Source organism: Saccopteryx leptura, chromosome 5 (genome assembly GCF_036850995.1).
Source record: "Saccopteryx leptura isolate mSacLep1 chromosome 5, mSacLep1_pri_phased_curated, whole genome shotgun sequence".
Classification (NCBI taxonomy): Eukaryota; Metazoa; Chordata; class Mammalia; order Chiroptera; family Emballonuridae; genus Saccopteryx; species Saccopteryx leptura.
Genome location: NC_089507.1, coordinates 69,786,866 through 69,814,564, shown reverse-complemented (window position 1 = coordinate 69,814,564; position 27,699 = coordinate 69,786,866). Strand labels below are relative to the sequence as shown.

General features: G+C 39.0%; 1 pseudogene; it reads left to right on the top strand.

The window, feature by feature from the left end:
* The window catches only part of LOC136405318 (broad substrate specificity ATP-binding cassette transporter ABCG2-like), a 56,083-nt pseudogene that overhangs the window by 12,897 nt on the left and 15,487 nt on the right, over positions 1-27,699 (top strand).

Sequence of the window (27,699 nt, the reverse complement as noted above, 5' to 3'; positions counted from 1 at the left end):
TGAGGAAGGTTATCTTTTTTATTTGATGTGTTTCTAATTTTCCTTTTATCTACTGGCTTCAACTAAACAGAGCTACTGCAATGGGAAGAATGTTGTTCTCATTTATCTTATTTTTTTACTTGTTTTTAATAGCACTACCACCACTCACACTACTAATTATATATATGGTAAAAAATTTGATGATATGCTCGATTTTGTTTTTCCTTTGGACATTTTATAATTTTATGTTTAGAACTAAGTGACTAAAACCTAATGTCCTCTGTTGGGGGAAGAAGATAAAAAATGACAATGAGCGTTCAAAAAGGTGAAAGTTTACTACCTTATTAGAAATCATTCTGTTCTGCTTAGTTTGTGTCTGTACCTCACATTTGGTTTTTTCCTCACCAGTGCTGAAGATCTTTGCAAAAAAATGGTCCATTCCAGTAGATGTGTATATCTTATAATCTTCAGGGAAATTCATTATACTATTAGGCGATTTTTAAATTAATAATTTATTTTGAAATAATTTCAAACTTAACTCTTGTGGGAATATAACCCTTTTGCCCAGATTCCCCACCTGTTAACATTTCACTGCATTTGCTAGTCATTTTATCTACTTGGATAACCCATTGTCTTTAGCTCTTTCTGAACCATTTGAGAGAGCTGTCCATATGGTGCTCTGTTAACCCTAACTCCTCCAGTTTATATTTTTCAGAATAAGAGCCCTCTCCTATGTAACCACTCAGTCATTGTCTAGGACAGGGGTCCCCAAACTTTTTACACAGGGGGCCAGTTCACTGTCCCTCAGACCATTGGAGGGCCAGACTAAAAAAAACTATGAACAAATCCCTATGCACATGGCACATATCTTATTTTAAAGTAAAAAAACAAAACGTGAACAAATACAATATTTAAAATAAAGAACAAGTAAATTTAAATCAACAAACTGACCACTATTTCAATGGGAACTATGGGCCTGCTTTTGGCTAATGAGATAGTCAATGTGCTCCTCTCACTGACCACTAATGAAAGAGGTGCCCCTTCTGGAAGTGCGGCAGGGGCTGGATAAATGGCCTCAGGGGGCCGCATGTGGCCCGCGGGCCGTAGTTTGGGGACCCCTGGTCTAGGAGCAGCCCAGGGCATGCAAAGCCTCAGAATAAGGACAGTGGTGGGTCCTAAGGGGCCATTGGTCACCATGCTCTTCACACAGTTGACTGATCATCACATGTTTCCTCTGTCTCATCCAACCTGGTATTTTCCTATCTCTCTCTGGGTGATGGTAACCTGAACCAACTGGTCATGTTAGTGTCTGCCAGCCTTCACCACAAGGATACCATTTCTCCCCGTGTGATTAATAAATCCCATAAGTGAAATTACCCTGACATTATTTCAAAACCTTCCTCTTCCTAAAACCTGAACCCACCAGCTTCAGTCCCCATTGATGTCTCCTGCCTGAATCAGCAATAATTATCACTGTGATAGTTACCAAAGGCTGATTTTCTGTTTTCATTTTACTGTTCTGAATGGATTAGTTTGCATTCTACTAAGAGGAGAAATCTTTGTTCATCTCTTCATTCATTTATTTATTTTAGTAGACTCATGGATTAATATTATATCCAGTACCATTAAATAGTAATGGATTATCATCATTTATCCTGTTACTCCTATTGTTTTTTATTTGGTCAGCGGGAGACTGTGCAAGGTAGGTTCTGTTCTATTTTTAAAATTCTGTTTATTTATTTTTAGTGAGCAAGAGAGAGAGAGAGAGAGAGGAGAAGAGAGAGAGAGACATAAGAAGCATCAACTTATAGTTGCAGCACTTCAGCTGTTTATTGATTGCTTCTCATATGTGCCTTGACCAAGAGGCTCCAACCAAGCCAGTGACCCCTTGCTTAAGTCAGTGACCTTGAGCTCAAGCCAGCCACTGTGGAATCATCTTGATGACAGTCATGTGGGGGGGGGGGGGCAAGGAGGTCTATCATGCCCCGGGTGCCACTTGCAGAGGGGTACCAAATGGTCTCCAAGACAAACAAGAAAAGTGTAGTAGAAGTGTAGTTAGGGGGTGGGGGACACCAATAAAGTGTCGTGCCTGGGCACCAGTTATGTTCGCTACGCCACTGCTTGATGATTCCACACTTAAGCCCAGCGACCCTGTGCTTAAGCTGGTGAGCATTGCTAAAGCTCGATGAGCCCGCGCTCAAGCCAGCGACCTTGAGTTTCGAACTCAGGACTACAATGTCCCAGGTCAACGCTTTATCCACTGTGCCACCATTAGTCAAGCACTGTATTCTATTCTTTTTAACTCATTCTTTTGACATATTCTCTTATTCTTTGAGTATTTTTTTTGGCCCAGCAAAAGTTTCAGATTCTGTATACTTCCCTCTTTGTACCTGGGATGAACTGATGTTCCTTTTTGTATAGTGTTGTATTTACTAATCAAGATCCGGGTGTTTGCAATCTTCATTGCTATTGGGATGTCATAGCTCCTAGGTTTTCTTAGAGGACAGACCTAGGGAATATATGTATGTGTACACACATCTAAATCTTTTTTTAAATCTGTATTTGTATAGATTAAAACCGATAACCTCTTATTCTGATCTAATATCCTAAGGCAGTGGTTCTCAAACTTTTTAAAGTCGAGGTGCATTTAAAATCCTACAATTAATTGTAGGTGCATTATATACAAACTTTTGAGAAATATGTTATAATAATTATGTCAAATATTAAAGAAAAAAATATAAAATCCAAGAGTGCTTTTATGGTAATTAAACAAAATAAATACAACAAAATTTAATTTATTCTGACATTAAAAAACATTTTTATTTTACATTTTTTTGAGTTATGCTTTTACAATTTGTAAAAAAGGGGTTAAAAATTTTAAAAACAACAGAAAAGTTATCTTTTTATATATAAATACATGCTTAGTAAGATTTAGTAAATTTGGCAGGTCCCCACACGAATGTGTTAAGTTTTTTCATTCTTGTGTTTATGAGAAACATGGGCCTGATGTATCCTAGCAATTTCGTCAATGTTTGGGCATATATTGACGAATATATGCTTTGGGCATATAGGAAAGGCAAACTCTCATTTCCTCATCAATACATTGAATAATTCCTCTCTTTTTACTCTTAATTGTGTTGAGTGCAGAAAACCCCCACCATACATATCATCTGAACTTTTCACCAAACAAAGGATAGAAGAAACTTGCCTCCAGTCTTTCCAGAGAACATGGAGAGTAGTGTAAACAATCCAGCACCACAGTTTAACAGCCTTTTGCAACCTAATCAGGCAAGTGAGGTGGGGGTTGGGCAGACTGTCAGCTTATAGCCAATTCTCCACACCTCTGTCTCCCAAAAATCTAAACTCCAAAAACCCTGTTGGTTTTTTTGTCCCCAACAGGCACATATTTCTCTGGAATACCATAGGGTGCACCTGGAAATCTTCTAGGGCACACCAGTGCACCCTGGCACACACTTTGAGAACCACTGCCCTAAGGTCATTTTCACGTTTGTAAAACATTTTTTCAAAAAGTGAAAAACGTGGCTCTTGTTATTCTTAGTATACTTACTGATTAGCTCAATTAATTTTCTTATTCTTTAATATAAGCAATCACCCCACCCTTCAGCTGTCTCTTCTGTTCTGCCGACCTTCCTTTGCAGTGTGATTTTGGGTGCTGGCCGAGCACTGCCATCACCTTTGCATGAAGAAGGGAAGGTAAAGTCTAATAGAAATATGTGTTATTTGAACATGATAAAGTAAGTAGGGAATGTAAGTAAGTTTTTTTTGCAGTCAGACTATGCCTATTTTCCATAAGTTTTTTTTTATAGATAAATTTTTATTAATGTTAATGGGGTACATCAATAAATCAGGGTACATATATTCAATGAAAACATGTCCAGATTATCTTGTCATTCAATTATGTTGCATACCCATCACCCAAAGTCAGATTGTCCTCCGTCACCTTCTATCTAGTTTTCTTTGTGCCCCTCCTCCTCCCCCTTCCCTTCTTCTCCTTCCCTCCCGTGCCCCCCCCCCCCCCCCCGGTAACCACCACACTCTTGTCCATGTCTCTTAGTCTTGTTTTTATGTCCCACCAATGTATGGAATCATGCAGTTCTTGTTTTTTCTGATTTACTAATTTCACTCTGTATAATGTTATCAAGATTCCACCATTTTGTTGTAAATGATCCGATGTCATCATTTCTTATGGCTGAGTAGTATTCCATTGTGTATATGTGCCACATCTTCTTTATCCAGTCTTCTATTGAAGGGCTTTTTGGTTGTTTCCATGTCTTGGCCACTGTGAACAATGCTGCAATGAACATGGGGCTACATGTGTCTTTATGTATCAATGTTTCTGAGGTTTTGGGGTATATACCCAGTAGAGGGATTGCTGGGTCATAAGGTAGTTCTATTTTCAGTTTTTTGAGGAACCAACATACTTTCTTCCATAATGGTTGCACTACTTTACAGTCCCACCAACAGTGAATGAGGGTTCCTTTTTCTCCACAGCCTCTCCAGCATTTGCTATTACCTGTCTTGTTGATAATAGCTAATCTAACAGGTGTGAGGTGGTATCTTATTGTAGTTTTGATTTGCATTTCTCTAATAACTAATGAAGATGAGCATCTTTTCATAATCTGTTGGCCAATTGTATTTCTTCCTCGGAGAAGTGTCTGTTCATGTCCTCTTCCCATTTTTTTATTAGATTGTTTGTTTGTTGTTGAGTTTTACGAGTTCTTTGTAAATTTTGGATATTAGGCCCTAATCTGAGCTGTTGTTTGAAAATATCATTTCCCATTTAGTTGGTTGTCTGTTTATTTTGTTGTCAGTTTCTCTTCATGAGCAAAAACTTTTTAGTCTGATGTGGTCCCATTCATTTATCTTTGCCTTCACTTCTCTTGCCTTTGGAGTCAAATTCATAAAATGCTCTTTAAAACCCAGGTCCATGAGTTTAGTACCTATGTCTTCTTCTATGTACTTTATTGTTTCAGGTCTTATATTTAGGTCTTTGATCCATTTTGAATTAATTTTCGTACAAGGGGACAAGGTGTAGTCGAGTTTCATTCTTTTGCATGTGGCTTTCCAGTTTTCCCAGCACCATTTGTTGAAGAGGCTTTCTTTTCTCCATTGTGTGTTGTTGGCCCCTTTATCAAAAATTATTTGACCATATATATGTGGTTTTATTTCTGGACTTTCTATTCTGTTCCATTGGTCTGAGTGTCTATTTTTCTGCCAATGCCATGCTGTTTTGATCATTGTGGCCCTATAATATAGTTTGAAGTCAGGTATTGTAATGCCCCCAGCTTCATTCTTTTTCCTTAGGATTGCTTTGGCTAATCAGGGTTTTTCATAGTTCCATATAAATCTGATGATTTTTTGTTCCATTTCTTTAAAGAATGTCACATAGGAATTTTGATGGGAATTGCATTAAATTTATATATTGCTTTGGGTAATATGGCCATTTTGATTATATTTATTCTTCCTATCCACGAACAAGGAATATTTTTCCATCTCATTGTATCTTTTTTGATTTCCCTTAACAATGCTTTGTAGTTTTTGTTATATAGGTCCTTTACAATCTTTGTTATGTTTATTCCTAGGTATTTTATTTTTTTTGTTGCAATCGTGAAGGGGATTATTTTTTTGAGTTCGTTTTCTAATATTTCATTGTTGGCATATAGAAAGGCTATGGACTTTTGTATGTTAATTTTGTATCCTGCGACCTTACTGTATTGGTTTATTGTTTCTAGTAATCTATTTGTGGAGTCTTTGGGGGTTTTCAATGTATAGGATCACATCATCTGCAAAAAGTGATACCTTTACTTCTTCTTTTCCGATATGGATGCCTTTTATTTCTTTGTCTTGTCTGATTGCTCTGGCCAGAACTTCTAGTACCATGTTAAATAAGAGTGGAGAGAGTGGACAACCCTGCCTTGTTCCTGATTTAAGGTGGAAAGTCCTCAGTTTTATGCCATTTAATATGATGTTAGCTGATGGTTTATCATATATGGCCTTTATCATGTTGAGATATTTTCCTTCTATACCCATTTTGTTGAGTGTCTTAAACATAAAGGTGTGTTTTATTTTATCAAATGCCTTTTCTGCATCTATTGATAAGATCATGTGGTTTTTGTTCTTTGTTTTGTTGATAGGGTGTATTACGTTAACCGTATTATGTATGTTGAACCATCCTTGAGATTCTGAAATGAATCCCACTTGATCATGATGTATTATTTTTTTAATATGTTATTGTATTCGATTTGCCAGTATTTTGTTTAGTATTTTAGCATCTGTATTCATTAGAGATATTGGTCTGTAGTTTTCTTTTTTTGTGCCGTCCTTGCCAGGTTTTGATATGAGGGTTATGTTGACCTCATAAAATGTGTTTGGAAGTATTGCTTCTTCTTCAATTTTTTGGAAGACTTTGAGTAGAATAGGAACCAAGTCTTCTTTGAATGTTTGATAGAATTCACTAGTATAACCGTCTGGGCCTGGACTTCTATTTTTGGGGAGTTTTTAAATAACTTTTTCTATTTCCTCCCTACTAATTGGTCTGTTTAGGCTTTCTGCTTCTTCATGACTCAGTCTAGGAATGTTGTATTGTTCTAGGAATTTATCCATTTCTTCTAGATTGTTGAATTTGGTGGCATATAGTTTTTCGTAGTATTCTACAATAATTCTTTCTATATGTATGATGTCTGTGGTGATTTCTCCTCTTTCATTTTGGATTTTGTTTATATGAGTCCTTTCTCTTTTTTCCTTGGTGAGTCTTGCCAAGGGTTTGTCAATTTTGTTGATCTTTTTAAAGAACCAGCTCCTTGTTTTATTAATTTTCCTATAGTTTTTCTGTTCTCTATTTCATTTATTTCTGCTCTGATTTTTATTATTTCCTTTCTTCAGCTGGTTTTGGGTTGTCTTTCTTCTTCCTTTTCTAGTTCCTTAAGGTGTGAAGTTAAGTGGTTCACTTGGGCTCTCTCTTGTTTGTTCATATGGGCCTGAAGTGATATGAACTTCCCTCTTATTACTGCTTTTGCTGCATCCCAGAGATTCTGATATGTCGTATTGTCATTTTCATTTGTCTGTATATATCTTTTGATCTCTGTGCTTATTTCTTCTTATTCATTTTTTAAAAGTATGTTGTTTAGTTTCCACATTTTTGTGGGGTTTTTTTCCTCTTTTTTTGCAGTTGAATTCTAGTTTCAAGGCTTCATGATCAGAAAATATGCTTGGTACAATTTCAATTTTTCTGAATTTGCTGATGTTATTTTTGTGGCCCAACATATGGTCAGTTCTTGAGAATGTTCCATGTACACTATAGAAAAATGTATACTCTGTCACTTTGGGATGAAGTGTCCTGTAGATGTCTATCATATCCAGGTGCTCTAGTGTTTCGTTTAAGGCCAATATATCTTTATTGATTCTCTGTTTGGATGACTGATCTAGAGCCGTCAGCGGTGTATTGAGGTCTCCAAGTATGATTGTATTTTTGTCAGTTTTTGTTTTTAGGTCAATAAGTAGCTGTCTTATATATTTTGGTGCTCCTTTGGTTTGGTGCATATATATTAAGGATTGTTATGTCTTCTTGATTCAGCATCCCCTTAGTCATTATGAAATGACCATTTTTGTCTCTGAGTACTTTTGCTGTCTTGTAGTCAGCATTATTAGATATGAGTATTGCTACACCTGCTTTTTTTTTTTTTTTGGATGTTATTTGCTTGGAGTATTGTTTTCCAGCCTTTCACTTTGAATTTGTTTTTATCCTTGTTGCTTAGATGAGTTTCTTGTAGGCAGCATACAGTTGGATTTTCTTTTTTAATTCATTCTGCTACTCTGTGTCTTTGTATTGGTGAGTTTAATCCATTTATGTTTAGTGTAGTTATTGACACTTGTGGATTCCCTATTGCCATTTTATAAATTGCTTTCTGTTAGTTTTGTATCTTGTTTGATTCTTCTCTTTTGTTTTTCTATCATTTGTTTTTGTTTGTTTGTATTCCATACTTCTTTCCTCTGTTGCTACCTTTTTTAAGTCATGTGCTTCTGTGGTGGTTTTTTCAAGGGTGGTTACCATTAAGTAATGAAAAGGGTACCTACCATATTCATTGTGGTACCCTATCTTGCGAGTGTTTATGCAGTTCATCGTCCTTTGCTACTGTTAATCTCTGTCCTCTCCCCCTTTTTTTTTGCTTTTGTAGTCGTAGTTTAAGTTTGGTTTTATTGTGTTCTTGGTGGAGCTTTTACTTGTGGTTTTGTTTTGTTTTGTTCTTTGGATCTGGTTAGAAAACCCCCTTTAGTATTTCCTGGAGTGGGGATTTTCTGATGATAAATTCCCTTATCTTTTCTGTATTTGTGAATGTTTTTATTTCTCCTTTGTACTTGAAGGATAACTTTGATGGGTATGGTATTCTTGGCTGAAAGTTCCTCTCTTTCAGGGCTTTCAATATTGGAGTCCACTCTCTTCTAACTTGTATAGTTTCTGCTGAAAAATCTGATGATAATCTAATAGGCCTTCCTTTATATATTGTATTCTTCTTTTCCCTGCCTGCCTTGAGAATTTTTTCTTTGTCGTTGGTTTGTGCCATTTTCATTATGATGTGTCTTGGAGGAGGTTTGTCATGGTTAAGAAAACTCAGTATTCTGTTTGCTTCTTGAATTTGAGGCTTTAGTTCTTTCCACAGGCTTGGGAAGTTCTCGTCTATTATTTGTTTGAATAAATTCTCCTTTCCATTTTCTCTCTTTTCTCCCTCTGACATACCTATTATTCTTATGTTATTCTTTTTGATGGAGTCAGACAATTCCTGTAGGGCTTTCTCATTTTTTAAAATTTTTGAGTCTCTCTTCTCTCTGTTGTGCCTGAAGTTGCTTGTCTTCTATGTCACTAATTCTACCTTCTATCTGGCCTGTTCTATTAGCTAAGCTTGTTACCTCATTTTTCAGTTCATGAATTGAGTTTTTCATCTCTGTTTGATTTTTTTTTTCTATTTTTCTGAAGCTAGAAACTGGGAGAGACAGTCAGAGAGACTCCCGCATGCGCCCAACTGGGATCCACCCGGCACGCCCACCAGGGGCGACGCTCTGCCCACCAGGGGGCGATGCTCTGCCCCTCTAGGGCATCGCTCTATTGCGACCAGAGCCGCTCTAGCGCCTGGGGCAAAGGCCAAGGAGCCATCCCCAGCGCCCGGGCCATCTTTGCTCCAATGAAGCCTCGGCTGCGGGAGGGGAAGAGAGAGACAGAGAGGAAGGAGAGGGGGAGGGGTGGAGAAGCAGATGGGCGCTTCTCCTGTGTGCCCTGGCTGGGAATCGAACCTGGGACTTCTGCACGCCAGGCTGACGCTCTACCACTGAGCCAACCGGCCAGGGCTGATTTGTTTTTATAGTTTCAATTTCCTTGGTAATATATTCTTTGTGTTCGTTGAGTTGTTTTCTGAGCTCCCTAAATTGCCTTTCTGTATTTTCTTGTATATCTCAAAGGATTTTTAGGATTCTATTTTAAATTCTCTGTCATTTAGCTCCAAGGTTTTCAATATATTAAATTTTTTCTTCATAGATTTTTCCACATCTATCTTTGTTACTTCTCTTTCTTTTGTAGCCATGATATTTCATTTCCTTTTTCTTAATGGCATCTGAGGGTGGTCTTGTTGATAGCACTTTGCCTTCAGGGTGTGGAACTCTCAGATGCTCCAAGGATAGATTTTTCTGTCTCTGGTGGATGAACTTGTTGAAATTTTGGGGAGATTTTTTTAGTTGCGCTCCTCACGGTGCCATTTCTATGACGTCAGTTCCATAAGTTTTTTGTACTTCTTGAAATTTACTTTTATTGAAAATGTTTTTTTACTAAATGATTGTCATTTATGAAAACGTAAAGACTCATTTATTCAACAGATTTGGATGTCTACTAGGAAACTGACATTTACAAGATTCTAGTGAAAGACGTATGCCTTCTGTTCTCAGCAGTTTAATGGGGGATTTAGCCAATTCCCCAAGAACACTTCACTGTGCTGTTCTACTGTGCTAGAGGGATGAGAAGACATGGCTGCCCTTGTCCTAAACTGGAGGGCCAAGGGCATGCAGAGACAGAAATAGAAGAGAGTGAGTGGGTGTGTGTGTATGTGCGTGCGTGCGTGCGTGTTTAGGGCAGGGTAAGGAAGAATGATGCTACAAGCTGTGGGGATGGCACTCAGTTTTGACTTCTTACCAATTAAATGAGATTTACCATTATTGCTAAAATGTAATAAATGGGACAGGAATCCTGTAGCTAGGTTTCATTTCATGTATTTAATACTCACAGGTCTGTCCTTGGTAGACCACTGTGCTGCATGCTGTGGAAGGGAGGATAAAAGATGTCACAGTGCTTGTTGGCAGGGTTTCCAGGATAGTGAGGGAGACTCCCTGACTTGAAAATGCTATAAAGCAATAAATAAGGGTGTGTTTTGAAAGAGGATGTGGTGAAGCAACAAGGGAATTGTAGACTATGGACTAGAACAGAGGTCAAACTTTAAAGGGCCCGATAGTGAATATTTCTGATGATATACCTACTCAACTCTATCACTATAGCAGTAAAGTAGCCATAGACATAAATGGGTGAGTGTGGCTCGGTTCTAAGAGCACTTGGTTTTTGAAACAAATTCTGACCCATGGCTTAGAAGAGTGCCTTCTACATACATTGTAGACAGAGAATAATTGTGTTGAGTTAGTGGAGGGAAAACTAGCCCCTGCTCTAAACTGAAACTCATGCAGTTATGATCACCCATTGTTTTTTTGTAATGCTAGGGTTTAGTGCCAAAGGAAGCCAACTCAGGGACCTGTAAAATTCTTGGTCTTAGAGCACTCATATTGCAATTTGGGTTACTCATTTAGGGAGGCTTGGTCTTTATTTGAGTAGATATTTTTAAAACCTGGAAAGGTTTTCATTTTTTTTTTGTAATTTTCTGAAGCTGGAACCGGGGAGAAATAGTCAGACAGACTCCCGCATGTGCCCGACCGGGATTCACCAGGCATGCCCACCAGGGGCGAAGCTCTGCCCACCAGGGGGCAATGCTCTGCCCCTCCAGGGCATCGCTCTGCCGTGACCAGAGCCACTCCAGCGCCTGGGGCAGAGGACAAGGAGCCATCCCCAGGGCCCGAGCCATCTTTGCTCCAATGGAGCCTTGGCTGCAGGAGGGGAAGAGAGACAGAGAGGAAGGAGGGGGTGGGGGTGGAGAAACAAATGGGCACTTCTCCTATGTGCCCTGGCCGGGAATCGAACCTGGGTCTCCCGCACGCCAGGCCGACGCTCTACCACTGAGCCAACCGGCCAGGGCCTGGAAAGGTTTTCTTACTGCAGAAGATACAGTAAGAGCTATAAATAAATGCATCTTGAAACTTCACCGAGCCATTACTAAATCTTATTACTCCAGGGAGGAAAGCTCCTGAAAGAATAGGTATCTTTTTGTTTTAGAGCTCACGTCTGATTTACCCAAATCACTGAATCTGCCCAGTGTTTCAGTGAGAGGAACCTCAGGTAATAAGCAATGTGGAAGGTCCATTTCACCCTAGCAGCCACCGGGCGCTTCACACTTGTGACAGGTCAAGCACAAGAGGCTGATGTGCGGCTGATGTGCTCCCGGCTGAAGCAGTGTGTCCAGCTGCGCTGTGAAGTCAATCACTCACAGCAGTTGTATAATCATTGTATTTGCCTCTGTGAAAGTCCTTACCTGGGAATGAAACAGCCTCCGCTTTGCACCTTCCCCTGGAATAGATACTGTATTCTCTGGGGCATAAATTCTGATTTCCCTACCAGTTCCACAGAGATTGGGCTTAGGCAGCAGGGTTTAGAAAGGGCTATGTCAGACCTTTGTTCTGCCATCTGTGTGTCACTGCAATGGGCCTCTCTTTATTCTCCTTACTCCAGGACACTCTCCTTGGCATCTAGTTACCTTCAGAGTAAAATTCCAACTACGTATTTGTGTTCTTCTTGAGTCTCAGCACAGTCAACTCTGCCTTAATATTCTATACCTTCCTGCCCTCCATCTGAATATTCCTACCCTCAAACATCTCCATAATTTGTCTGGAACAAGCAGTGTCTCAGCCACATCTGTACATCCTTAAAGGTCATCCCTGATAGAAAGTGGCGTCTCCCACATCTGATTTGAGAATTTGCAAGTCTATTTGGCTGACACTTTATAAGAAAGAAAATTATAGAGATGATATAGTTTGAGGGCATATGTTTTAGTTTTACAGTTGGATTAAGAATTTGGTCAGGGTTAGAACTGGTGGTGATTTCTTTTTAATGTCTGAGGTGCTTTTTTCAAGCCATTGAATCTCTACTTCAGATACATTGTTCCGTGACATGACTAGATTTTATGAGTGAGAGTGCTAATAATGATGTTTCTAGAAATCCATTGACTATTTACTTATGTAGAACTTGACTAGGTAGAAATGAGGTGACTTGAAAAACTTATCAACAAACACTGAAGACCTGTGTAGCACTTTACCTTGTGTTAAGAGAAGTAAGTATAACAGATATTTTACCAGAAACTTTTACTTCAAGGAACTCTAAAAGTTTGTGAGTCCTTTTCCAAAGAGTGTTAGTGGTTTAGATAATAAGTGAAAGGAATTTAGAGGGACCTGAGCCAGTTTTCATATAGGTGCTGACTAGTGATGACATTCATTGTTTATTAGACTTCTATTAATTGATGATTCAGTTTCTTTTTCCTTTAAGACTGGTTTATACTTGTTTTCTGTCTGATTTCATCAACTTTCATTGTGTGTATTAGTAGAAGCAGTTTTCAAGGGAACCAGTAAATCGGTCTGTTTCTGCATTTACAGTGGGATCATGAGACCTGGCCTCAACGCCATTCTGGGACCCACAGGTGGAGGCAAATCTTCGTGAGTATAACAGAGTATCAGTGAGCTTTTCCTTTGCAGTTTTAATGTGCTTTTAAAGATCACTTTTACATGGGCAAGTATTGGACGAGGATTTGCTGCATGTCTAGTTGGGTTCCAGGCACTAAGGACGGCGTGCAGTTATGTCAGCTGTGGTTCTGTCCTGAGGAGCAGGAAGTCTTAGTAGGTCTAATAGGACATGATTAGGTGATTGGCCTACAGCTGTCAGCTATGACTTGAACTAAAGGAAAAGGAAGGGGACAAAATTGAAAGCGGAGAGATGGATTAAAGGCATCAGTGAAGGCTTGAGTCTCAGCTAAAGGAGCACATTATGTGTTGGGACCCTTACGTCAGACAGCCTGGAGGGCAATTTGGGGGGTCTGTTGTGGATCAGCTGACAGTGTCTTGCTTTCATGTTTCTGGGCTTTATTGTAGCACAGAGTAAAAAATAAAGAAAGTTGAGGAATTAAAAAAATACACAATTATAGTTGAATACTAGACTATCTTGATCTGTTAATTTTCTAACTTGTGCAAAATTTGAATTCTGAATAGCTAAGAGATATAGACTGAGTCAGAGACAAACCAACAACAACAATAGATATGTCCTTTTATAGGTTGTTAGATATCTTAGCTGCAAGGAAAGATCCACAAGGATTATCTGGAGATGTTTTGATAAACGGAGCACCTCGACCTGCCAATTTCAAATGTAACTCAGGTTACGTGGTACAAGTAAGTATTCATGGATTTTTTATTTATTTATTTTTTTTAGTATTCATGGATTTTCATTTTAGATTTCTCTGGCTTTATGTGAACAAGTTCCTTTGCTGATAGTTCAGTGTGCTTCTGATTAATTATACAATATAAGCATAGAATCAACTTTCTTGACAACATTTTATAATCTCCCATAAGATATAGAATAGTGTGAAATGAAAAGGCAGGGAGAATCTAGAATATGACCCTTGTGAGAACAAAAATATCAATTCTAGTTATTATATTTCTAAAAGATATTACTATTTTACTTTCCCCTACCTTTAACTATCTCTGTTCCTTAGCTTAGAAAAGTATTTTGACAAATCTTGTATAAAGCAACTTGGAAATGTCTGCTAACAGTCATCATAATTATCTATGTTCTATTCAGGTGAGAATTATTTGATCAGGCTTTGTAGCTATTCAAATACAGAGTTATTTGTATAATTGTATGTTCATTAGCTAGAACTTTCCCTTGGATATGTCATTTTTGTGGATGAAGTTATATACAGTATATTGAAGACTGATATATCTTGTTAAAATGCCATTTTGTCCTAAGGATGATGTTGTGATGGGAACTCTGACAGTGAGAGAAAATTTACAATTCTCAGCAGCTCTTCGGCTTCCAACCACTATGACGAATCATGAAAAAAATGAACGGATAAACGTGGTCATTCAAGAGTTAGGTCTGGCTAAAGTGGCAGATTCCAAGGTAATGTGGAATAAAACCGATGGCATCATCACCAGCAAATAGGACCTCCCCTGTGTGGATAGTGTAACTCGTATTCAGAAGTTTTCTGTAAAGCGTATGGTCAAAAGTGGCTGCTTCCTGTGACGATGGGAACAATAACCAGTTATATAATAGAGAGGTGGAAATTAACCAGGAAAAGAAAATAAAAGATGACCCAATCCCGGAAGTGCAGTGTGTCAGTGTGGGCTAGCGTTCTTTCTAAGACCACGTGCCTCTTCCTGTGGTTCCAGCTCTTGATCCTCCCCCACACTAACTGTCTCATTCAGTGTCTGTTCACTAACTCTCCTGCTTTCTGTTCTCTCTTCACCCTTGTAGCTTTTCTTCCTCTCTTCCTCCCGGGAACTTGTTCTGTTGCACTGGAAGTGTATTTCTGGAATTCACAAATGACGAAAATCCCAAGGTTCTTGCTCCGTATGTTTCACTTTTCTATCTTTGTCTTCCAAAATTATCTTCAGTGAAATCAATGTTTATTTCTAGTTTGTGTAGCATTCAAGTTGTTTTCCTATATATATTCTTTCTTATGGCACTTTGTCTCCCTTCGTTCCCCCACCCTTCCCCTCTCCCTTCCTCCTGCCAGTGATACTTACACCCTGTAGAATACTGTACCTTCTGCATTTGTCTGAAAGTGAGTCAGGAATTCTACAGTGACTTGGGGTATAGACAGGGTCAATTTGGAGAGCCTAATGGTGTAAGAGGTGCTGATGTGGATGTAGAAACTGAACTTTCTTAGCTGCCAAAGCCCAGTTCTTCTTGTGAGTCACTTGAGGACTTTTTTCCCGAGAGCAGGGGGAAATAGGGAAGGATGTAAGAAGACTAATAAATTATAGATCTTTTGCCTAGTCCTCTCCTATCTTTATCTTTTTTTTTTTAGGCTGTGATTTCACTATGTCAGGGCCATGTCTGTAAGTTCTAACTTAGGATATTAAATCTAGATATCTGACTTGATAAGGAACATATGGAATTGTTTAAAGCCTGCATGTGATACGAGGCTTAGCAACATGCCAGCTGTGAACTGAGCCTCAGCTAGCTTGTCTAAGTAGGAGAATCCCTCCTCTTCTCCCAAGTACTCACTTATTTGCTGTTTAGAATAAATGAGGACATGAAATAAAGTGCTTCTACAGGGTTAGCTCGTGTTAGGAGCACAACAGACAGTAGTGGCTGTGGTTGTTATTGTTAATAATGATAACATTTGTGTGTTAGGTTGGAACTCAGTTCATCCGTGGTGTGTCTGGAGGAGAAAGGAAAAGGACTAGTATTGGAATGGAGCTCATCACCGATCCGTCCATCTTGTTCCTGGATGAGCCCACAACTGGCTTAGACTCAAGCACAGCAAATGCTGTCCTTTTGCTCCTGAAGAGGTAAGTGCTATGGGAACATTATCCTTACATTCGTGCAGTATCTGATGACCTACTATGTACAAGGTATTGTTAGTGCTCCCAGTGATTTAGCAGTGAGCATAGCACACAAACATTTCTTTCTTCTTTGTTGGAGGGGAATAATCAGTTAACAAATGTAAATGTTTCAAGAAAAATGAAGCAAGCTATGAGCATAGGGAAGATGATGTGTCAGGGTTAGGGCAGTGCCATATGACAGAACAGGATGACCAGGGAAGATGCAGTGATGTGCCATTTGAGCTGTGAGAGATTGGGATGTCTTGTTGGAGGGAACAGCCAGTAGCTTTGAAACAGACCAGTTGTAATGTGTTTGAAACTCAAGACATAGGGAATGGAACCCAGTGAGTTGTGAGTGGGGTTGGTCAGTGAATTAGTTTGCTCAGGCTGCCATAACATAGTACCACAGACTGGGTGGCTTAAGCAACAGAAATTAACTTTTTTCATTCTTGGGGGTGAAAAATCCAAGATCCAGGTGGCATCAGGATTGTTTTTTCTGAGACCTCTGTCCTTGTAGGTAGCAGTCTTCTCACTGTGTCCTCGTATACTCTCTGTGTGACTATATAAGCCACTAAAAAAAGCAATAACTGGCCTTTACTATCCCTAGGTGACCTGGGAAGCTTGAGAGTTTAGAAGGGAGGTGTGGCAGCTGTGTAGAGAAAAGACCACACAGATAAGCAAGGGCAAGTACAAAGCAATCAGACAAGAGGCTGCCTGTAGTAGCTCAGCTGAGATGTGACTATGGCCTTGACTAGCATGGGTGTGGTGAGACTGTAAGAAGTGGGTGAATTCTGTATTTATTTTGAAGATAGACCCATTAGACTAGCTCATGAATAGGATGTGCAATGTGAGTATTGAAAGGATGAGTTCTAGAATTTGAGGCCTAAAAAATGGAAAAATGGAGTAAAAGAAACAGCATTTCCTTTTATCAAAATTAAAGACTATGAGAGGATGATGTCAATCAAAGAAATTTCAAAAAGTCAAGTGGTTTGACATCTTTTGTTATATTAAATTTTTCTAAAGTTTCAGTCTTAGAGAAAAGGTACAAGAATTCTATAAAGCAAGTTCCATATCCTCTTATCTAGATTCTCTAACCCTTAGCATCTAACTGCTTTTGCTTTTGCTCTGTCCTATAATTTCATCTATCTATCTATCTATCTATCTATCTATCTATCTATCTATCTATCTATTTCTATTATTCCGTATCATCTGTAAATTCTCTGGAGTGTAATTTCAAAAATCATAGCACTGTTTTTATTTTTTGTTTTTTTGTTTTTTGGGGTTTTTTTTTTGTGTGTGTGTATTTTTCTGAAGTTGGAAACGGGGAGGCAGTCAGACAGACTCCCGCATGCGCCCAACCGGGATCTAACCGGCATGCCCTCCAGGGGGCGATGCTCTGCCCATCTGGGGCGTTGCTCTGCCACAATCAGAGCCATTCCAGCGACTGAGGCAGAGGCCACGGAGCCATGCTCAGCGCCCGGGGAAACTTTGCTCCAACGGAGCCTTGGTTGCAGGAGGGGAAGAGAGAGACAGAGAGGAAGGAGAGGGGGAGGGGTGGAGAAGCAGATGGGCGCTTCTCCTGTGTGCCCTGGCCGGGAATCGAACCTGGGACTTCTGCACGCCAGGCCGACGCTCTACCACTGAGCCAACTGGCCAGGGCCATAGCACTGTTTTTACATGATTACCTGACACACATCCCAGCCAGGAAGTCACATTGATACCATTGCTGCCATTTAATCCATCGACTGCAGTCAGCGGTATCTCTTTTTCCTTTCTGTTTTAGATTCCTCTGCATAAATATGTTTTTCTAAGCCTAATTGGTTTCTCAGTCATCCTTGCCTTTTAAGTCCGCACAGGTCTTCAGTGGTTCCCAACCTTTTTTGGGCCAGTGACCGGTTTAATGTCAGAAAATATTTTCACGCACCGGCTTTTAGGGTGGGACGGATAAATGTATCACGTGAACGAGACAAGCATCAAGAGTGAGTCTTAGAAGGATATAACAGAGGGGATCTGGTCATTTTTTAAAAATAAAACATCGTTCAGACTTAAATATAAATAAAATGGAAATAATGTAAGTTATTTACTCTTTCTCTGAGGACCAGTACCAAATGGCCCACGGACCAGTACCGGCCCGTAGCCTGGGGGTTGGGGACCACTGCTCTAGAGTACATTTCACAGAACACAAGCATCTTTCTTCATGCCAGAGAGCTCTAACCTAATCCTTCCCAGGCTCCACTGCTTACACTCATAACGTGGGTCTTGTTAAATGCAGATTCTGTCTCTGCAGCTCTGAGGTAGACCCCAAGATTCTCCATTTCTAATGGAGATATTGATCCTGATGCCATTGGTGCTCAGACCACACTTGGTGTAGCAAGGCTCTCAGAACAGTCCACTTCCCTGCATCCTATTCTTGACCGACTCCTTATGGCCTACTGACTGAAGTTCCCGCTTTTAAATAAAGGGATTAATCATGGCCTCTTTTTTTATTTATTTTTAATTTTTACAGAGACAGAGAGAGACTCAGAGAGAGGGATAGACAGGGAATGACAGACAGGAACGGAGAGAAATGAGAAGCATCAATTATTAGTTTTTTGTTGCAACATCGTAGTTGTTCATTGATTGCTTTCTCATATGTGCCTTGACCGTGGAACTACAGCAGACCGAGTAACCCCTTGCTCAAGCCAGAGACCTTGACTCCAAGCTGGTGAGCTTTTTGCTCAAACCAGATGCTTTTGCTTGAGTCCACATTCAAGCTGGCGATCTTGGGGCCTTGAACCTGGGCCCTCCGCATCCCAGTCTGACACTCTATCCACTGCACCACCGCCTGGTCAGGCATGGCCTCATTTTTTTATGTAGTCTCTCTCCTCCCTACTCCTCAATCCAACTCTGAATGACACTGAACTACTTGCAGTTTCCTGAATAGACCTTGTCATCGCACACTGTGTTCTCTATATTCCTTCACCTTGACTAGCTTTTCTCTTTCTTCGTGGCTTATTCCTGTTGGCCCCCTTGACACTGTCTTATATCATTTACAGACTGGTTATGGTCTCCAATTCTGCTTATAAGGAACCCCCTCAGTTATTTCTATTCCATATTGAATTGAAATGATTGATTTACTGGCATGTGTTTTGGGGGCTTAGAACAAACTTATACTCTCTGCTAGCATATAGTAAGTGCTTAGAATATGCTTTTATGGAAGTGATTCTATTAGTAAAATAGTTTATTATAGTTTTTGAATAGTGCTTTGGCCTTTGTTTCTTTAACCCATAAGTAATAAATTCTGTGTAAGGGCAATTTAATAATATTTTGGCCATGGGCCATGAAATCCCAGCCCTGCCCCTTACCAACTGTGATACTTAGGGCCATTTGCTTAACCCTCCCTTGGTTGACAAACTGCAGTTTGCGAGCCACGTGTGGCTCTTTGGCCCCTTGACTGTGGCTCTTCCACAAAATACCATGTGCGGGCGCTACCTTGATAAGGAATGTACCTACCTATATAGTTTAAGTTTAAAAAATTTGGCTCTCAGAAGAAATTTCAATCGTTGTACTGTTGATATTTGGCTCTGTTGACTAATGAGTTTGCCGACCACTGCTCTAAACCTTATGCATAAAACTAAGGTTATAAAGCAGTTGATACTTCCAGTATTGTCTTATTTTCTCATAACAATATTCTGAGAATTTGTTCACAATGTTTGAACAAATTCAAATCTTTCTTCACAGATGTGGTTAACTATAAAGTATCTAACAAAGACATAATAAGTATTCAATAATGTTAATTTTACTATTAGGACAGAAGAACAAACACCAATTTCTACGGAGCCAGGTTTCTTCAGTGATCAAGGAGAATGGGGCATACAACCATTGCTTTAATATATAGTCCATAATAAGCTCTCGTTCTTCAGTGTCTTGCAAGTTACCTGGGTGCTTGTTAGAAACATGGAGTCCCTAGACCCAATAGCTCCGGGGCGACTGTCTAAGAATCTGCCGTTTTAATTAATGTTCTATTGGATTCTAGACTGTTTATGGAAAACACTTTAAAAAACTTCAGTCTTTCATAACAGTGTTGAATTTAGATCCCTTAACTATCAGAAAGATATCATGATATATGATGTTAGTAAATCAAGTTGAAACAGGAATAATTGAGGTAAAGGCAGGAATAACATTTTTTTTTTTTTTTTTTTTTTTACTAAGAAGTACAAAACTCAGATGTTTAATGACTCATTATTTTCTCACTTTCACCTTAGGATGTCTAAACAGGGACGAACCATCATATTCTCCATTCATCAGCCTCGTTATTCCATCTTCAAGTTGTTTGATAGCCTCACCTTATTGGCCTCAGGAAGACTAATGTTCCACGGGCCTGCTCACGAGGCCTTGGGATACTTTGCGTCAGCTGGTACGGTTGCCTTTTCCTGCAGTGAGATCCTTCATTATTGGAATCCTGAAAGAGAGCAGGGGAGGTAGACAGGAGTGCTGTATGATATTTTAGCAGAGATAATATGGGTTCTATTGCTTCAGAACATCTTTGGTTAGTTTGATGCTAAAAGTTTTCCTCATTTTGCAGCACTGGCTTGTTATTTAGGTCTCTTTTGGGTCCTGTTGAGAATGGTTGCACACTCTGTGTATGTATAGGACTATTTCTACTGGGCCTATATCTGTTCTGCTTCCCAGTTCTGGTATCCATTTCCTAACAGGTCAATAAATATAGTATTGGCCTCATATTCAATTATTTTTCAGTTGAACATTTTTGGAAAGGCCTAATACTGCCCTTTCCTTCTCTCCCAAATCTTTTGCCTTCTTGAGCATTTAACAGATCAGACTGTATTATTTTTCTCCCTTGCATAAGATGTTGGTCTGCCTTGATGATGGTTTCTGGAGATGCTACTTGATTTTATTATAACATTAGATTACAGATCGAGTGGATATGAGTGACTTACCAGTCAGTAAAGTGGCTACTTCTGAGTCTGACTTTGGTGTGCCAACATTTTTGACAGTTCTGGGCTACCTGGTTTTATTTGACATGGGAAGGTGTCATGTCTTTTATGGTACATGTAATCTGCTTCATTTTATCAGTATTTAGACATTAATGTAGATGGTGCTCCATGACTCCAACTATACTCTTAATCTCTAGCTATCTTTTAAATTTTGTTTTTGTTGTTTTTTATTAAAATAGTCATAAATGGGCCTGGGGAGTATAGGGAAGGTGATTCTAAGAATTAGGCTACAGGCTAAGTTGAGTTCAGATGATTAGGCACAAAAAGTCAAGGTAAGAGTGCAGGTGTGCTATGCTGGTCATGTCCTCTTGAGAATGCTGCTCTGGTGATTTGTTCTCTGTATTGGAGTTATAGCAGCATAATAGATGATGGCCTGGGCCTGAATTTAGTAGATGGAGGAGGAACCATTGCTAAAGTGGGTACTACCGTTGTGGCAGTCGCTTGGTCACTGATCCCAGAAAACAGAATACATGCTAGGCTTCTCTCAAACATGGTCCTGCTATGCCTTAGCTGCCTATGCATGTTGCCTTGCTTTGAAATGCATTAGTCCCAAGTTGCTTTTTTTTTTTGTTGTTGTAAAATGTGTATTGTTTTCCTTGTGTACTTAATTTGTCACCTTTTGAAGGTCACCACTGTGAGCCCTATAATAACCCTGCAGACTTCTTTCTGGATGTCATTAATGGAGATTCCTCTGCTGTGGTGTTAAACAGAGAGGATGAAGATGATGAAGGTACGTGAATCTGTCAAGAGTGATAGATTATTGCCTAATTGAATTGACTGAAGTGTAGTAATATGGTAGCTTATTTAAATGTGGCTTTGTGAATAGATATTGCTAGTATACTGCTCACAAAAGGGGATATTTTATTGCTTCATAATCATTTTGAAATATTCCTTAATTTTTGTGAGCAGCATATATATATATATATATATATATATATATATATATAATATATCAGTTGTGTTAGCCCATTTGGGACTTGGTTTTATTTATTTATTTATTTATTTTTTTTTTTTTACAGAGACAGAGAGTCAGAATGAAGGATAGACAGGGACAGACAGACAGGAACGGAGAGATGAGAAGCATCAATCATTAGTTTTTCGTTGCGCATTGTGACACCTTAGTTATTCATTGATTGCTTTCTCATATGTGCTTTGACCATGGGCCTTCAGCAGACCGAGTAACCCCTTGCTTGAGCCAGTGACCTTGAGTCCAAGCTGGTGAATTTTTGCTCAAACCAGATGAGCCCACACTCAAGCTGGCGACCTTGAGGTCTCAAACCTGGGTCTTCCGCATCCCAGTCTGACACTCTATCCACTGCGCTACCGTCTGGTCAGGCAGTTGTGTTAGCCCATTTGAGCTGTTATAACAAGACTACCGTAAGCTAGCTGTATTAAACAACAATCACTTACTTCTCACAGTTTTTAAGGCTGGGAAGTCCATCATCAGGTGCCAGGAAATTTGTTGTCTGTTGGGGCCCCAATACCTGGTTCACTGTCTTCTCTATACTGTCTTACATGGTGGAATTGGGGAGCAAGCTCTCTGGCATTCTCTTTATAAAGCCACTAATCTCATTCATGAGGGCTCCACCCTCATGACCTAATCACTCCTCAAAGTTTCCTCCTTCAAATATCATCACATTTGGGAATTGAGTTTCAGCATATGAATTTTGGGGGGACACAACATTAAGTCTTTAGCATAAGTCAATACAGATTTTATAGTTCATGAGTGCTGTAGGTATTTTTTATTTAATTTATAAATGAGTATTTATATGATAGTGTCAGTTCTAAGAGGAGTTTTCATAAAAAAATGCTTATTTTTATATCGTTTTGAAGTAAGAAACTTAACAATATATACATTTGCACATGGTAGAAAGAAAGGACCAGTTATTACATAAGAACTATAAGTCTCTATGGGAAGATTTTATTTTAAAAGAATTGGGGTGCAAATATTATAGTTATCAGTGGGTTTACTGTGTCTAAAAGTTTATGGAAGTAGTGAGGCCAGTTCACTTGTTTTTCTAATGTATAAAGCAATGACAGATCTAATAATTTTTTATCCCAAGCTTTAGAATTTAGGTATTAGGGAAGATTCTTAGAAAGGGGTTACAGAAAAATGGGCTAAATCAGTTATTTTTCTTAATGTCTTCCCCTGTCCACTTTTATTCCAAAGCCAAGGTGACTGAAAAGCCTTCTAAGAGAGATAAGCCACTTATAGAAAAATTAGCTGAGTTTTATGGCAACTCTGCCTTCTTCAGAGAAACAAAAGTTGAATTAGATCAACTCACAGGAGTTCAGAAAAAGAAGAAGAGTGAGAGCTTCAAGGAGATCACCTATGCCACCTCCTTCTGTCATCAACTCAGATGGATTTCCAGGCGTTCCTTCAAAAACTTGCTGGGTAATCCCCAGGCCTCCATAGCGCAGGTAACCTGACATATTCTTCCAATGATGCTGTGAAAACTCATGTGAAAAGATTAGATTCTGATACAATGTATTGTAGAATTATACTTATCTTCTGCCCCCACAATCACCTCACTCCATTTGGGATATCGACATAGTATATAAAACAATAAAGTTTTTAAACTATGCATAACTTAATCGTTAGTGTTTTTTCCGACTACCTAATTCATAATTGTTATTGATTTAGACAAGTTCTAAGTGATCATCTTTTCTAAGTTCTTTTTTTTTTTTTTTACTATATTTCTTTTTATTTTTTTTTTATTCATTTTAGAGAGGAGGGAGGGGGAGAGAGAGAGAGAGAGAGAGAGAGAGAGAGAGAGAGAGAGAAAGAGGGGAGGAGCAGGAAGCATCAACTCCCATACGTGCCCTGACCAGACAAGTGCAGGGTTTTGAACCGGCAACCTCAGTGTTCCCAGGTCAACGCTTTATCCACTGCGCCACCAGAGGTCAGGTCATCTAAGTGATCATCTTTGTAGAAAAAATTTTTCTTCAAAATGGTAAAGTAAATGAGTTGTTTAGCCACGTTTGTGGTTTTCTGGTTGCTTCCCATGTTCGTTTCCTGATTTATTCAATAAGTTCCTATTGATCATGTGCAGCATTCGGGAGCTGTCCACAGCAGCGAACAAGATGGGTGAAAATCAACATCCCTGCTCTCCTGGAGCATACTTTCTTATGAGGAGAGACACCTGATAAATTCACACAGAAATGAAACGTGGCAGAAGAAAAAAGGGCTATGGAGAAAGGAAAAGAGAAAGACAGACAGACACTGAAGGGAAAGGGGAAAGAGGGAGAGAGGGAAAAGGGGTTGGTTTGCATTTTAAATCAGGTGATGAGGGCCTGACCTGTGGTGGCGCAGTGGATAAAGCCTCGTCCTGGAACGCTGAGGTCGCCGGTTCAAAACCCTGGGCTTGCCTGGTCAAGGCACATATGGGAGTTGATGCTTCCTGCTCCTCCCTCCCCCCCTCCTCTCTCTCTCACTCTCTCTCCTCTCTAAAAAAAATTAAATAAAAAGAAAAATTTTAAATCAGGTGATGAGGAATCTCCACTGAGAAGGCAGTGAATGCACTGAATGTGGGAGGGTGCCGCCACTGTCTGAGGGAAGAGCCTGTGTGCTAATGCTGTTCCTTATTCTGGACCTTCCACGTAGGGATTCTAACAGGAGAGCACTAGACACCGAAATCAGTTTGCAGTGAGCACAGAGGTAGTAGGCAACCTTGATTTCTGTTAAGTCAGGCTACTCACTGTCAGATTAAAATTCTCTTTATTAGGATGAAATAACAGTCTTTTTGTCATTGGGCTGGCTCTGTTGATATTGTTGATTGTTACTCCTTTGTGGTTTTTCTGTAATTCTCAAACCCTCTGTCATACAAAACCCCAGGATTTCTGCTCATTAGTCCATCTTTTCTAAGGAAATAAATTTAGTCACTTATTTTTGTTAACTTGTTATTTATTATCAATAAGTGAATTTCTGTTGAGAGCTGAAAGGTGACATGTAGTGGGCTCTAACAAAGCAGTACTGACGTCTTACCACAGGCACCATGGTTTTCATACTCCAGGACTGTTGTCCTCTAAGTATTAATACCAAGAGCCGAGATCCCACTTTGAGATGTACTGCTCAGTGCTCCAGATATTTTTGGTACTTTTTATTTGGCATTTCTGTCAGAACATGAGCACTTTTGTGTACTATCAACCAAAAGTAAGTTTTTATTCTTTTAGAGAGGATTTGATGTCATTTGGATACAAGTCTGGTGAATCAGGTCAACAGTGAGACGATATAATGGAATTGATTCTTTAGTGTAATTTATGCAAGAGTTTTTACTTGGAAATTAACTTTAATTTCTCTTGCCTCTAAAAGTGGTTTATAATTATCTGGGCAAGGCACGACTGGAGTATGGAACTATTCCTAATAAACCACATTTCTGTATCTTTTGGTGCAAAGCTTCCTTTAGCTGCAAACCCAAGGCCTTGTGCCTCCAGGTTGCATGTCCAGCCTACCTGCCTCCTCTGTGATCTCAGCTCCACAAAGGGAATTCCAGCAATGTTCAGAGCCCTGGCAGTCTCATAGAAAAAGGGTAGAACCGAGCAAATCTGAGAATCTGATAGGGAGGTAGATGTTTAAATCCTGAAATAGTAATTTAGAGCAAGAGTAGGCAAACCTTTTTTATAAGTATCAGATAATAAAGTTTTAGGCTTTGCAAACCATGTGTTCTTTGTGTCAGATTGTCAACTCTACTATTTTAATGATAAAGCAGCTGTAATAATATATGGCTGTGCTCCAATTAATCTATTCATGGACACTGAAATTTGAGTTTTATATAAATTTCATGTGGCAAGAAATATTTTTCTCCTTTTTTCCAACCATTGAAAAAGTGGTAAAACCATGGTTATCTTGTTGTGGACTGGACAGGAATAGGTAATGAGTACTGTTTGGCTCTCTGGCCCCTAGTTTGGGGTTTTTAAACTTGAATGTATGTAATTTGCTTCTCTAAGTGTTTGAATGTTTAGCTATAAAAATGTTTTATGGCTTCCTGCTTATAAATATTATGTTTGTAGTGTGATAGCTGTACTTGGGTTTGAACTAGTCGTTTATATGATTCAAACTTTGCTTCAGATAATGATTTTAACCAGAGGGTGTGTTGGAAAGATCTTAGATTAAATAGATTGTCTGTGTAAGATTTAATATTCATTTAATATGCTAAAGGTTTTCTGACCATATCCATTTGAAAACATTATCCCATCTCTTGGAGTGTCATCATTTCTATAAGCATATTAAATATTTGACTTTGGATTAATTTTTGTAGTATTGGCCATAAATATCCCTCAGAACTTACTTAAGAAATATGTTTCAACAAAGAGAATCCCATATTTATGGAATTTTTAAAATTCTGTGCAAAACAGGCCAGATACACAGATACACAGACCACATCCCTTTGGGTGCTGATTGTGTAGTGTTTACTTTGTCTTTTTATTTATTTCTTAATATAAGAATGAATAATATACACACTTTGTACAACGATGACAATATTGCTAGGTCAGTCATTTTGTCAATATATTTGAAAGCTAACTTTGAAAATACTCTTAGAACCTTTTGAAAATTTTAGGAGACATCCTAATGATTACTGATAATATGTTAGTATAAAATACCAAGTTTAAATGTAAAATAAGCAAAGTATGTGGAGTGTCCAGTTTAAAAACTCAAAATACTCATACAGTTACACTGTGTGAAGCTATAGACTTGTATACATGCTCATGCATACATGTTGATGGGGTCATCATCGTTTGTTTTGAAAGCTTGTTGACACAAAAGTACAATATTTTCTGAGGGTAAATAAAATGTAAAATATGTCAAGGGAATAGATTTTTTCAAATTTCTTACTGTCTTATTATTAACAATGGAATTTTTAAAGCCATCTCAAATCATATTTTTTTCCAGACTGTGGTCTTCACAAACGAACATTCACAGATCACAGATCGTGGTCCTGTTTTCTAATTTGGAAAATGTGCTTGACAAGTTATATAAAGTCTGGATACTACTGCACAGTTGTAGTACTGAGAATTTTTTTAATTTTGAAGATTCCAAGATACATAGTAGGATATTTTCTTTTGATTACCCTTTTTTATATACTTTTTTTTTTTTTCAGAGACAGAGAGGGAGTCAGAGAGAGGGATAGATAGGGACAGACAGACAGGAATGGAGAGAGATGAGAAGCATCAATCATTAGTTTTTCATTGCGTCACCTTAGTCGTTCATCAATTGCTTTCTCATATGTGCCTTGACCGTGGGGCTACGGTAGACCAAGTAATGCATTACTCAAGCCAGCGACCTTGGGTCCAAGCTGGTAAGCTTTTTGCTCAAACCAGATGAGCCCGTGCTCAAGTTGGCGACCTTGGGGTCTTGAACCTGGGTCCTCCACATCCCAGTCCGACGCTCTATCCACTGCGCCACCGAGTGGTCAGGCTTTTATATACTTTTTAATTTTTACATTTATTGTGCTGACATGGTTTCAAGTGTCCCACTCAATATACACCGTCTACACACCGCATCACACCCCCCACGCCACATGTGAAATCTCTTTTACAATTTAAAAGTACAAGTTGAATTTCCTTAAATATAATAAATTATAGCATAATATAACCCTTAAAACTTTGCTTATAGAAGTGTCCTTAAGAGACAGTTTATCAATCTTAAAAACAAAAATGATGTTTATTTAGTCTTTTTAGGACTCATCAAACAGACTAAGTAAGTGAAGGTAGAATGAGTGGGAAAGAGGCGGCAGCTTAGTTCTCCACGATGGGCCTCAGGCCCTACAGGCTGAACTTGCTGGAGAAGCAGTGACAGGAGAGTGGGTAATGGAAGCACCTGGCTGAATGCTTTGGTGACAACAGTGCCCTTTTCCATGGAGGCATGGAGCCTCCCCGCCCCCTACCACATGGGTGGGCCCCAGCTTACCCTTACTTCTTTATCATACAAAATTCCAGTGTTATAAATTTTAGGTGTGCTTTAAAAGTTGTATTT